General features: G+C 40.2%; 1 protein-coding gene across 7 annotated transcripts in view; it reads left to right on the forward strand.

Moving 5' to 3' along the window:
• Positions 1–14,792, forward strand: part of LOC124615696 (GATOR complex protein Iml1) — a 597,731-nt gene that overhangs the window by 410,207 nt on the left and 172,732 nt on the right. The window lies entirely within an intron of this gene.

Here is a 14,792-nt window from a genome sequence, read left to right on the forward strand (position 1 = left end):
AATCTAAAACCATTGGATTCCAATATTTCAGTGAAAATAATCAGTTTATGCAGATATAATGTAAGTGGATACATAAAAAAATGTATTCACCAAGCAAAGGCAGGAGAACCTTAATATATGTGTGTGTTCTGCTGCAACTGCTTGGTGAGTAGATTTTTTATCTGTTTGGATTCTAATATTTCTGTGACATTTGCTGAGAAAATTGTTAACTGAAAGAGGCTACTTTGATATAAGGCTGCAGCCATTCATGAACATTGTTGTTGTAGGTAAACTTTTCTGTGTTTTTAAGCCATATCATTTTTCTCTTTAAAAAGTTTTTTATTTTAGATTTCAAGTGTCACAGCCACAAATTTGTTGGACAAAAAATTAATTTTTCCTTCGGGATGACGTAAATAACAATGATTCTATAACAGCCAGGTTGAAAAATGGAACTGTCCTTCCTCTTCAAATTGCTTCTTCAGTGTTCTATGTTTCAACATGTCTGCTGGTATCCTCTTTGGGAATCTTGTGGTATCTCCACTTCTCTAAACATTTTTGGGAACCAGTGACAGATTCACTTGTATAAGGACAGTCTCCTGTAGTTTTTGTGATAAAGTAGATATTACGTAAAATGCTACAGGCCGCTATTGATTGGGTGTCATAATTGGATAGGTCATTACTCTGATATTAGGTAGTCTGGTGTAGGGTATAAAAATGGACTGAGTAAAGGCAATCACTCATTAAGGGATATTCAAATAATGAAGAAAGAACAAATGCACACCACAAAAACACACTCTCTCTCACTCACTCTCTCTCTCTCTCTCTCTCTCTCTCTCTCTCTCTCTCTCTCTCTCTCTCTCTCTCTCTCTCACACACACACACACACACACACACACAGAGAGAGAGAGAATAGATTGCGGTGTGTAGAGGAAATATTGAGTTGCAGTCAGCCACAATGAAAACACTGTTATACATTTTAGTTTCTAGGCAAAAGGCCTTCTAGTGACACACACATGATTACTGTATCTGGCTGCTGTGGCTGTTGTTATAACTTCACCTCTTGAGCAGCTGTCCAGAGGTGGGGCTGGGGGTGGGGGTGGGTCGGGGGTGCGAGGTGGAGGCATCAGAAAGGGTGGGGGTGGGGGGAATGGCAGGGTGAGGTTGTAGGTGGGGTGGGGTGGGGGAGGAGAGGAAGGCGTAATAATACGAGATCTGTTCAAAAAATTCTGGAACTTTGCCCACAAAATTTTTCTACACTTACCTTTTACTTATTGTGCATGGTCTCCTTCAAAATATTCTCCTCCACAATTGATACAATACTCCCAGTACTGTTTCCACCTCCGGGAACAGTCTTGGTATGCATGAGGAGCCATTTGTGAATTTTCTTTTACCTCATCTATCATACCAAATCTTCATACTTTCAATAGTGTTTTCAACTTTGGAAATAATAAAAAAAAAAAAAAAAAATTCTGCAGGGGCCAGGTGTGGAGAGTATGGAGGATGAGGCAGCACAGAGATTTAGTTTTTTTTTGCAAAAGTCATGCAGCAACAGGGATGAATGTGAGGGTGCATTATCATGATGCAACAGCCATTAATTGTCTTGCCACATTTCAGGCCATTTTCTTCTCACATACATCGCAACACATTTTGGTAGTACCACTGATTAACAGTTTGTACCTGTGACATGAATTCATGATGAACTAATACTTCAAAGTCAAAGAAAACTATGAGTATGGCTTTGTCATTCAACCTGATCTGATGAGCTTTTTTTTCATCATGGAGAACCTTTCCTGAGCCGTTGTGAAGACTGAACCTTGGTCTCAACATCATAGCAGTAGACCCACATCTCGTCACCAGTAATATTCTCGTAAAGAACATCTCATTCTCGTTTGCGAGATCCTAGAACTCTTCACAGACTGTGAGGCAAAGGTCTTTCTGTGTTGACTCACGAGCTGTGGGACGAACTTGATGCCAACATGATGCTTCCAAGATGGTATGTCAGGATTTCATGACATGATCCAACTGAAATGTTACATTCTTCTGCAATCTCTCGGACAGTCAGTCTTCAGTTGGCATGAACAATTTTGTTGACATTCCTGACATGAGCATCATTGGCATCCTGAACGAGTATCATCTTTAACTTCTGTCTGCCCATTTTTAAACCATGTGAACCATTTGTAACACCAAGAACGGGTTAATCACTCATCATTATAAGCTTCCTGCCGTGTTTGGTGTGTCTCTGTAAATGTTTTCCTTGGTTTCACACAAAATTTAATGCACATTGCTACTCCAACTCTGCCATCTCAAAATTCACGAACTGTGTGACATAACATTTATTCAGTATGGCACTGAACAATTACTGAAAGATGTACAACAGTGAAACTTCCAGCAGTTACACGTTAAACACAGGCATGTGGGGAGGTATGCCAACCAAATTTCATTCCAATGCACCATTGGCACGAAATTATGAATCTTCCAGAATTTTTTGAACAGACCTCATACAGTCACAGTACATAAGCTAATCACAAGTGCAGTTTAGAAACTTTTAAAGGAAGCAGTGGGTACAGTTATTCAGTAAGTAACGGGAAATTTTAGAGAAAGCTTCAAAAATGGGGCTGCGTTCAAGTCACAATGAGGCTAATGCCAGTTCTGAAATCAGCATATTTCTTAATAAGTGTGTATCCATTTTAAAGCAGACCTTCTTCTAGCCCTTCATGCATACACAAATTAAATACAATACTAGCAAGTCATCAAAGAAACTTTGAACCACTACAGATACTAGTGTGTCTTCAGAACGAAAGAGAAAGTCTACAAAATTGCCAGAACATGCAAAGATTCCGTATCATAAACAGGACTGTTAAAATAATTCCTACACATTATGCCTATTAAAGAAAATAGGAGCATTATAAAAGTTCATGTGTAGCGTATATTTTTAGTATATATATTTTTAATATATATATTTTTAATAATATATATTTTTAATATATATATTTTTAATAATATATATTTTTAATAATTACTTTTAAAAAGTGGGTGATGAAATTGATCCCAGAAATTCAGAAAAAATTACACTGAAGGAGTAATATAGAAAAAAATTTAATTTATTGATAATTTCTCACACGTTCCCATGCAAACTAAGAAAATCATCATTAATCACTAAGTAATTCAATGTGTTTTCTCAAATTGATTAAAATATGCCATTGTTAGACCTTTCCGTTAGAAAATTAACTTCACCAATATCTGTAACTGAAGGCCATCACACATACAATCTGGAATTGCCAGAGCCTGGGACTGCTTATGCACATAGGCCTGGCAATTAAGATTAAATGGTTTAACAGACCAGCGGACGGGTAATAAGATACTTCACTGCTTGTTGAGCTGGAAATGTATGTGAGCAGCTTTTTCAAGCGAAGTGTTATTATCTGGAAAGACGGGATTGTCTATAGCATACTAATCTTGCAGATGCAGAAGAAAGGGCAACTCTGGGTCACTGGAAATGTTGACATATATATCCTTGCTTATGATCATAGTAACTTCAATGAATGGGGCCCCAGTCACGGCACAAAAACTTCCCCAAAACGTCACAAAGCTACCTTCGACATGAGCCACGGCCTCCACAGTGTGTATTTAACACGTCATTGAACCATTGATGCAGTTTATACTGTCTATCATTTGTAAAGGGACAACAGTATGATGGGTAAGACCACACTACACATCACACCACCTTGATGGTGAGCTGTTGTGAGCAATGGCCTTTTTTGTTAGGTACTCATCTCCAAGTGCCCAGTGCATGCTTCATAACATTGTGGTTAGAGTGCTGACAGCAAAGTTTTCAGATAGTCTGCATAACCAGTTATGTTGGCCACTGATGCAGTATATATAGGGATCATGTCAACCCCTTCAGCATCAACTACAGCCTGATGATAGCGCATTGAAGCACCAAAACTGGTTGCTAAAAAATAAATAAAATCATAAGGATGGCTGTAGGTGTTTTATTTTGTCACAACAGTAAACGACAATCATCCCCAAGACCTCCGGTCAAAAGGATGGACACAAAAAAACTGGTTGAAATGAACCTGCATTCACTGACAGCAACATTTTTTGTCACATTCAAACCAACTGTCATTGAAAAAGTGAAATAATTGCCTTGGCCTGTGTTAGTTTGGATCTTTTTACACCTACTATTCCAAGAACTTGATACAATACATGCACAGCTCAAGCAAATGTTTGAACACGAATTACATTGTGCTGCATAGTTTGGAACACACACGTCATTGTGAAAATCCACAGTCCTGAACTTTTACAGGACATGCCTAGTGTCATCCAGTATGTGTAGCTAAGGTGTAACTAGGTACATTACAAAACATGAGAGTAATAAAACAAATTCCTTCAAGCAGATATTTAGTTCCCTTGTAGAGTAAGTTTGTGATTATTGTAGTCAGGTTTTTAACATCTTCTGGTTGTAGTAGCGGAACTTAGATAAAGTAGTTTTCTTGTTTCAATAAGTGTAAAATTTTACCATGAGTGAGAAGTGTGGGCTTTGCCGTAGGTTCGTGAGTAGTGGATTGCGGTGTGAGACTTGTTTGAAGTATTTTCACTGGGGGGGGGAATGCAGTGGGGAAGCCAGCGGGCATTCTGGTGAGATCCTCTCCGGGAACTGCGGGTTATGTAGCAAGAGTAAGTTGATAGAGGAGCAGGAGCGTAAGATCTGTGCCCTTCAAGCGCAGTTGAAAAACGCACAGGAGCAGTTAGATGAGGAGGGAGAAGGGGGTTGGGGAATGGGAGCTGGCTGTTGGAAAGAGAACTGGTGGGAGAAGATGATTTTCAGATAGTTTTACTATTGGTGTTTGCAATAGATATGACCAACTGTCAGAGTCTAGTGGAGAGGAATCTCTAGTAGCTGTAGATGTAGGAAGTATGCAGCAGACCTCAGCAGTTACGGTGGCTAGGACTGTTGCAAAGTCGAAGAGGAAGAAGAAGGTTCTGCTGTTAGGTAGTTCTCATGGCAGAGGTGTAGGCCAGCAATTGCAGGAAGTGTTGGGGAGTGAGTACCAGGTCACCAGCATTGCGAAGCCTAATGCAGGATTGGCTCAGGTGACTGTTAACATAGGCGGGTTATGTAGGGATTTTACTAAAGAGGATCAGGTAGTGATTGTGGATGGGGCTGGTAATAGTATTGATAGGGATGGGGAGTATGACATAGATGGTGACCTGGAAAAGATAGCCACTCAGACTGGCAACACGAATGTGCATTTCGTGGACTGTTTCAGCGTCACGATCGGCCTCATCTCAATACAGCCGTCAGGCGTAATAACATGAGACTTGGGGGTGCGCTGATGACAGAAATCATGGGTCACATTTCAGTGGTGTCGGTGGAGTCTATCAGCAGGATGGGGTTCACTGGACATGGCCTGCACCTCAACAGGTATGGGAAGGGGAAGTTGGCAAAGCTTATAGGTGACAGCATAGGTGGGGGTGGTGGGATCACTCATGGGATAATTCCTGCAGTAGTGAGTGTTAGAGCTACACCTTTTTTAGATTGAAGTCAGCTGATAGGTATTCCTGCTTAAGGAAAGTCTCTCTAACAAAGGATCCACTTTTGACAAAGCTTAGGTATCCGAGTAATGAGGGAATTAGTATATTTCATCAAAATATACAAGGTATTAGAGATAAAGTTAGTGAACTGCTTATAGATGTTGAGTCTGAAATTATTGGTATATCTGAACACTTCTTAAATAAGGAGATAATTCAGAGGCTTCCTTTACCAGGATACAGGTTGGCTGGCAGCTTTTCTAGGAGTTCTTTGCAGTGTTGGGGAGTAGCCATGTATGTGAAAAATGGCATCCCATTTGAGTCAATTGATGTTTCAAAGTACTGCACTGAAAAGGTGTTTGAATGTTGTGCAGGTGTGTTTAAATTTAATGGAGCTAAACTTCTAACTGTTGTTATTTATAGATCCCCAGATTCCGATTTCACAACATTTTTGCTAAAGCTAGAGGAGGTTCTTGGTTCACTTTATAGGAAATACAAAAAGTTAGTTATATGTGGTGACTTCAACATTAATTGTCTAAGTGATTGTGCAAGGAAAAGGATGCTGGTAGACCTCCTTAATTCATATAATCTTATGCAAACCGTATTCTTTCCAATGAGAGTGCAAGGGAACAGTAGAACAACCATAGACAACGTTTTTGTTCATTCCTCATTACTAGAAGGGCATTCTGTTAGCAAAAAGGTGAATGGCCTTTCAGATCATGTTGCACAAATTTTAACTCTAAAAGACTTTTGTGCGGCAACACATGCTAAATATAGTTATCAACTGTTTAGCAAAGCTGATCCAGTTGCTGTAGAGACCTTTGTAAACCTTATCAAGGAACAAGAGTGGCAAGATGTTTATAGCGCTGATACAGTAGATGATAAATATAATGTTTTTCTCAAGTCTTTTCTCGTGCTCTTTGAAAGTTGCTTTCCGTTAGAACGTTCAAAACAGGGTACTAGCACAAACAGGCAGCCTGGGTGGCTGACTAGAGGGATAAGAATATCTTGTGGAACAAAGTGGCAATTATATCAAAACGTTAGAAATAGTCAAAATCTAAATGCAGCAGCCCATTACAAACAGTATTGTAAGGTGCTTAAAAATGTTATTAGGAAGGCAAAAAGTATGTGGTATGTAGATAGAATAGCTAAGTCTCAGGATAAAATTAAAACCATATGGTCAGTCGTAAAGGAAGTGGCTGGTCTGCAGGGACAGGTTGAGGATACAGAATCAGTGCGTAGTGGGAATGTCTATGTTACTGATAAGTTGCATATATGTACAGTATTTAATAATCACTTTCTGAATATAGCAGGTGAACTAAATAGAAACCTAGTCCCAACAGGGAATCATATAGCGCTCTTAGAAAAAAGTGTTCTGAGACTGTTACCTGGAATGCTCCGCCATGATACTGACAAGAGGGAGATTGAGTTAATAATTAAATCACTAAAGACCAAGAACTCTCATGGATATGACGGGGTATCTAGCAGAATACTGAAGTATTGCTCTATGTATGTTAGCCCAGTACTTAGCCATATCTGTAACTTTTCCTTTAGGAGTGGTCGGTTTCCTGACTTATTAAAGTACTCGTTAGTGAAGCCACTTTATAAAAAGGGAGACAGGGATAATGTTGACAATTTTAGACCTATTTCTATGCCATCGGTGTTTGCTGAAGTTATTGAGAGGGTTGTATATACAAGGTTACTGGAGCATTTAAATTCACATAATTTGCTGTCAAATGTACAGTTTGGTTTTAGAAATGGTTTAACAACTGAAAATGCTATATTCTCTTTCCTCTGTGAGGTTTTGGACAGATTAAATAAAAGGTTGCGAATGCTAGGTGTTTTCTTTGATTTAATGAAGGCTTTTGACTGTTGACCACAAAATTGGACCATTATGAAGTAAGGGGAGTAGCTTACAATTGGTTCGCCTCTTGCTTTAAGAACAGAAAGCAGAAGGTAATCTACATCTACATCTACATCTACATTTATACTCCGCAAGCCACCCAACGGTGTGTGGCGGAGGGCACTTTACGTGCCACTGTCATTACCTCCCTTACCTGTTCCAGTCGCGTATGGTTCGCGGGAAGAACGACTGTCTGAAACCCTCCGTGCTCACTCTAATCTCTCTAATTTTACATTCGTGATCTCCTCGGGAGGTATAAGTAGGGGGAAGCAATATATTCGATACCTCATCCAGAAACTCACCCTCTCGAAACCTGGCGAGCAAGCCACACCGCGATGCAGAGCGCCTCTCTTGCAGAGTCTGCCACTTGAGTTTATTAAACATCTCCGTAACGCTATCACAGTTACTAAATAACCCTGTGACGAAACGCGCCGCTCTTCTTTGGATCTTCTCTATCTCCTCCGTCAGACCGATCTGGTACGGATCCCACACTGATGAGCAATACTCAAGTATAGGTCGAACGAGTGTTTTGTAAGCCACCTCCTTTGTTGATGGACTACATTTTCTAAGCACTCTCCCAATGAATCTCAACCTGGTACCCGCCTTACCAACAATTAATTTTATATGATCATTCCACTTCAAATTGTTCCGCACGCATACTCCCAGATATTTTACAGAAGTAACTGCTACCAGTGTTTGTTCCGCTATCATATAATCATACAATAAAGGATCCTTCTTTCTATGTATTCGCAATACATTACATTTGTCTATGTTAAGGGTCTGTTGCCACTCCCTGCACCAAGTGCCTATCCGCTGCAGATCTTCCTGCATTTCGCTACAATTTTCTAATGCTGCAGCTTCTCTGTATACTACAGCATCATCCGCGAAAAGCCGCATGGAACTTCCGACACTATCTACTAGGTCATTTATATATATTGTGAAAAGCAATGGTCCCATAACACTCCCCTGCGGCACGCCAGAGGTTACTTTAACGTCTGTAGACGTCTCTCCATTGATAACAACATGCTATGTTCTGTTTGCTAAAAACTCTTCAATCCAGCCACACAGCTGGTCTGATATTCCGTAGGCTCTTACTTTGTTTATCAGGCGACAGTGCGGAACTGTATCGAACGCCTTCCGGAAGTCAAGAAAAATAGCATCTACCTGGGAGCCTGTATCTAATATTTTCCGGGTCTCATGAACAAATAAAGCGAGTTGGGTCTCACACGATTGCTGTTTCCGGAATCCATGTTGATTCCTACATAGTAGATTCTGGGTTTCCAAAAACGACATGATACTCGAGCGAAAAACATGTTCTAAAATTCTACAACAGATCGACGTCAGAGATATAGGTCTATAGTTTTGCGCATCTGCTCGACGACCCTTCTTGAAGACTGGGACTCTCTGTGCTCTTTTCCAATCATTTGGAACCCTCCGTTCCTCTAGAGACTTGCGGTACACAGCTGTTAGAAGGGGGGCAAGTTCTTTCGCGTACTCTGTGTAGAATCGAATTGGTATCCCGTCAGGTCCAGTGGACTTTCCTCTATTGAGTGATTCCAGTTGCTTTTTTATTCCTTGGACACTTATTTCAATGTCAGCCATTTTTTCGTTTGTGTGAGGATTTAGAGAAGGAACTGCAGTGCGGTCTTCCTCTGTGAAACAGCTTTGGAAAGAGGTGTTTAGTATTTCAGCTTTAGGCGTGTCATCCTTTGTTTCAGTGCCATCATCATCCCGTAGCGTCTGGATATGCTGTTTCGAGCCACTTACTGATTTAACGTAAGACCAGAACTTCCTAGGATTTTCTGTCAAGTCGGTACATAGAATTTTACTTTCGAACTCACTGAACGCTTCACGCATAGCCCTCCTTACGTTAACTTTGACATCGTTTAGCTTCTGTTTGTCTGAGAGGTTTTGGCTGCGTTTAAACTTGGAGTGGAGCTCTCTTTGCTTTCGCAGTGGTTTCCTAACTTTGTTGTTGTACCACGGTGGGTTTTTCCCATCCCTCACAGTTTTACTCGGCACGTACCTGTCTAAAACGCATTTTACGATTGCCTTGAACTTTTTCCATAAACACTCAACATTGTCAGTGTCGGAACAGAAATTTTCGTTTTGATCTGTTAGGTAGTCTGAAATCTGCCTTCTATTACTCTTGCTAAAGAGATAAACCTTCCTCCCTTTTTTTATATTCCTATTAACTTCCATATTCAGGGATGCTGCAACGGCCTTATGATCACTGATTCCCTGTTCTGTACATACAGAGTTGAAAAGTTCGGGTCTGGGTGTTATCAGTAGGTCCAAGATGTTATCTCCACGAGTCGGTTCTCTGTTTAATTGCTCGAGGTAATTTTCAGATAGTGCACTCAGTATAATGTCACTCGATGCTCTGTCCCTACCACCCGTCCTAAACATCCGAGTGTCCCAGTCTATATCTGGTAAATTGAAATCTCCACCTAAGACTATAACATGCTGAGAAAATTTATGTGAAATGTATTCCAAATTTTCTCTCAGTTGTTGTGCCACTAATGCTGCTGAGTCGGGAGGTCGGTAAAAGGAGCCAATTATTAACCTAGTTCGGTTGTTGAGTGTAACCTCCACCCATAATAATTCACAGGAACTATCCACTTCTACTTCACTACAGGATAAACTACTACTAACAGCGACGAACACTCCACCACCGGTTGCATGCAATCTATCCTTTCTAAACACCGTCTGTACCTTTGTAAAAATTTCGGCAGAATTTATCTCTGGCTTAAGCCAGCTTTCTGTACCTATAACGATTTCAGCTTCGGTGCTTTCTATCAGCGCTTGAAGTTCTGGTACTTTACCAACGCAGCTTCGACAGTTTACAATTACAATACCGATTGCTGCTTGGTCCCCGCATGTCCTGACTTTGCCCCGCACCCGTTGAGGCTGTTGCCCTTTCTGTACTTGCCCAAGGCCATCTAACCTAAAAAACCGCCCAGCCCACGCCACACAACCCCTGCTACCCGTGTAGCCGCTTGTTGCGTGTAGTGGACTCCTGACCTATCCAGCGGAACCCGAAACCCCACCACCCTATGGCGCAAGTCGAGGAGTCTGCAGCCCACACGGTCGCAGAACCGTCTCAGCCTCTGATTCAGACCCTCCACTCGGCTCTGTACCAAAGGTCCGGAGTCAGTCCTGTCGACAATGCTGCAGATGGTGAGCTCTGCTTTCATCCCGCTAGCGAGACTGGCAGTCTTCACCAAATCAGATAGCCGCCGGAAGCCAGAGAGGATTTCCTCTGATCCGTAGCGACACACATCATTGGTGCCGACATGAGCAACCACCTGCAGATGGGTGCACCCTGTACCCTTCATGGCATCCGGAAGGACCCTTTCCACGTCTGGAATGACTCCCCCCGGTATGTGCACGGAGTGCACATTGGTTTTCTTCCCCTCTCTTGCTGCCATTTCCCTGCATAATTGAGAGTGGTAGTGATGTTCAGTCCCAATGGGGCACCATTATGTGGGGCGTTCCCCAAGGATCGGTGCTGGGGCCACTACTGTTTCTTATTTATATAAATGATATGCCTTCTAGTATTACAGGTGATTCAAAAATATTTCTGTTTGCTGATTACACCAGCTTGGTAGTGAAGGATCTTGTGTGTAATATTGAAACAGTATCAAATATTGTAGTTCATGAAATAAGTTCATGGCTTGTGGGAAATAATTTGATGCTAAATCACAGTAAGACTCAGTTTTTACAGTTTCTAACTCACAATTCAACAAGAACCGATATTTTGATAAGACAGAATGGGCATATTATAAGCGAGACGGAACAGTTCAAGTTCCTAGGCGTTCGGATAGATAGTAAGCTGTTGTGGAAAGCTCATGTCCAGGATCTTGTTCAGAAACTAAATGCTGCATTATTTACCATTAGAACAGTATCTGAAATAAGTGACAGTTCAACACGAAAAGTAGTCTACTTTGCATATTTTCATTCGCTTATGTCGTATGGCATTATTTTTTGGGGTAATTCTTCTGATTCAGAGAGGATATTTTTGGCTCAAAAACAGGCTGTTTGAGCTGTATGTGGTTTAAGTTTGAGAACCTCCTGTCGACCCCTATTCAATAGTCGGGGAATTCTGACATTGCCCTCACAGTATATATTTTCTTTAATGTCGTTTGTTGTTAGCAATATTAGCCTATTCCCAAGAGTTAGCAGCTTTCACTCAGTTAATGCTAGGCAGAAATCAAATCTGCATGTCGAATGCACTTCCTTGACTCTGGTGCAGAAAGGAGTGCAGTACTCTGCTGCATCCATTTTCAATAAGCTACCACAAGAACTCAAAAATCTTAGCAGTAGCCCAAACTCTTTTAAGTCTAAACTGAAGAGTTTCCTCATGGCTCACTCCTTCTATTCTGTCGAGGAGCTCCTGGAAGAGCTAAAAAATTAAGCAAATTCCAGTGTTATATTGTTGATTTTCTTTATTTAAACTTACGACTTGTCTCCTGAATATGTTTTTTTATATTTCATTTTATCTGTTTCTACCATCGTGTTATAATTTCATGTATTGACTTGTTCCATGACCATGGAGACTTCTCCTTAATTTGGTCCCACGGAACAATAAATAAATAAATAAATAAATTTCACTGCTATACCACCTCAACATAAACTCATTGGATAAAATATTAGTCAACACATTATAAGAAAATATTGCTAACTTAAGAACATTGTAGTTAGTGTAGAATTGATAAGTGACCCTCTTCCACTGACATATGTCATGACAGTGATGTATATGTGTCAGTAGGTTGTATGGTATTACACTACATGTCACACAAGCCTTTTTTTGTGAGGTACTTATCTCCAAGTGCCCATTCCATGCTACATAAAGTTCACTCCAAATCTGGTTGAAATGGACCTGCATTCACTGCCAGCAGCATTTTTTTGTCACATTTGGACCAACTGTCATTGATAAAGCAAAGTACTTGCCCTGGTCTTTGTTAGTTTGGGACTTTTTACAACTACTTCTCTTATGTCATGTTACATGGCTGAAAGTAGTACACTATTACGTGTAGACACATTGACAGTGCACATGGATACACCAATGAATCAGGTTGCTTTCACAGTGTGGTCATAGGCCCTTCCAAACACAATAGTTCCTTTCTACTATTTTGTTACATCTACACATTGACACAATCTTACTGTGCTGATTCCATACAACTAATTGACACATGCACATCACATTACTGCCATGACATGTCAGGGAAACATACTAGTTCTGCACCACCTACAGTGTTCCTAAGTTAACATTGTGTTCTTATAGTGCATTGACTAATACTTTAATGCATTGACTGATATATCGGTGGAATAAATGCCTACTTGAAGGCACTTGCGTTATTACTCCCACACTTTGTAACTTACTTAGTTCCACCTTAACTGCACATTCTGAATGACATTGGGCATGTCCTGTAAACATTCGGTACTGTGGATTTCTGCAATAATGTTCCTGTTTCAAACTGCAAAAATTAATTTATGTTCAAGTTAATTCATGTTTAAACAATTGCTTGTGCTGTGCATTTATTGTATCAAGTTCTTGGAATAGAATGATGTTTGAAACTAGGTTTACTTGGTCTTGAATTCTGGAACCATAAAACACAAAAGTGACTTATGCAAATATTTTGTTTTTGTTTTTAGTTATTTGTTTTTAGAGTAAACCACCATTGGGATGTTTATTACTACCGTATTTACTCGAATCTAAGCCGCCCTTTTTTTCCGGTTTTTGTAATCCAAAAAACCGCCTGCGGCTTAGAATCGAGTGCAGAGTAAGCGGAAGTTTTGAAAAATGTTAGTAGATGCCGCGACAACTAACTTCTGCCATTGAATATATGTAGCGCTACACAAGCATGCTTTGCAGTCACAAAGATAAATACTGGCGCCAAAACCTCTGCGTCAGTAAATAAATTAAAAAAAGGTCAAAGACGAGCTTTTTTTCTCCGCCCCGAGTTTCGACCACTGCATTTCCTACATTATCCAACGAAGTAAATACAAATTCCATATTGTTCATCTTCGAATGTAGCAGCATTTCAATGAACTACGAAAATCCGACTGGCATGACTGGGATGTTTGTCAATATGGCCAACTCTACGTTCTGAATTTTTTCCTACCTGTGAGAAGAGATGGTTGCTAATTGGAACTTTTATGAATTGTGAATCACATGCGAATATAAACATTTTGCCGTGTATTCTTTTGTGTTTGCTGCTATCTCATTTAAACATAACTACTGTAGCTGTATCGTCATTCATTCGACCTAAATTGTGTCTCATATTACAATGGACCAACTTTGTATCGATTTGGAGGTGCGGCCTAAAACTTTTCTCTCCCCTTGAATTTCGAGTCCCAAATTTCAGGTCCGCCTTAGATTCGGGAAAATTTTTTTCCTTGATTTTGAGTCTCATTTTTCAGGTGCAGCTTCGATTCGAGTAAATACGGTGTATTTATCTTCTTACTGTCTAGATATGGCTTTTATGACATTACCAGCTGCAATGCTAAAAGTTGTTAGACTGTTGTTATGTCACGTCTGTTGAGGCTGTACAAAGCAGATAAACAAAACTAATGCACGTCTTTAAGATGTCTGAGTTATATAGTAAAGACATGGGTTAGTCTTGTTTACCTGCTTTGGACTGCTTTAATAGATATGATATAATAATGGTCCAACAACACTTAGCATTGTACTAATAATGGTATAAAAGCTGAAATCTAGAAGATACAGAAGTTAAATATACCAAACAATGGAAAATTCAGGATGGAATGTAACAACACGGTCAAAAGAAAAGTTGCCACTCACCTCCTAGCAGGGATGCTGAGTCGCAGATAGGCACAACAAAAAGACTCACAAATATAGCTTTTGGCCAGTAAGGCCTTTGTTAAAATTAGATTTCAAACACACACACACACACACACACACACACAACTGAGCCCAAACAACTGTTTGTTGTCTAATTTTGACAAAGGCCTTACTGGCCGAAAGCTATATTTGTAACAATCTTTTTGTTGTAGCTATCTGCTATTCAGCATCTCTGCTGCATGATGAATGGCAACTTTCCATTTCACAGAAGATAAATATAGTAATACACAGTCAAATGGCAGTTTACTCTTTTACAAAATGTTGCATGACTGTGACTCAACACCATTGAAAACTTTTTCAAAAATGTTAATTGCTGTGCAGGGTTAGTTGCCTAGCTACTCTGTTGTTCTCAGCTTGGATGGAGATTTGACTCCATAACCGGATCAGCTACCTATTATATGTCACCACTTTGTACTGCAGCAGTGATTAAACAGTTTGCTGTGTCCACATTAATAAGGGACACTTTTGCATCAAAACACATGACGCCATGGGACGGGCAGTTCATTCCTA

Source organism: Schistocerca americana, chromosome 1, assembly GCF_021461395.2.
Source record: "Schistocerca americana isolate TAMUIC-IGC-003095 chromosome 1, iqSchAmer2.1, whole genome shotgun sequence".
In the NCBI taxonomy this organism is placed as follows: domain Eukaryota; kingdom Metazoa; phylum Arthropoda; class Insecta; order Orthoptera; family Acrididae; genus Schistocerca; species Schistocerca americana.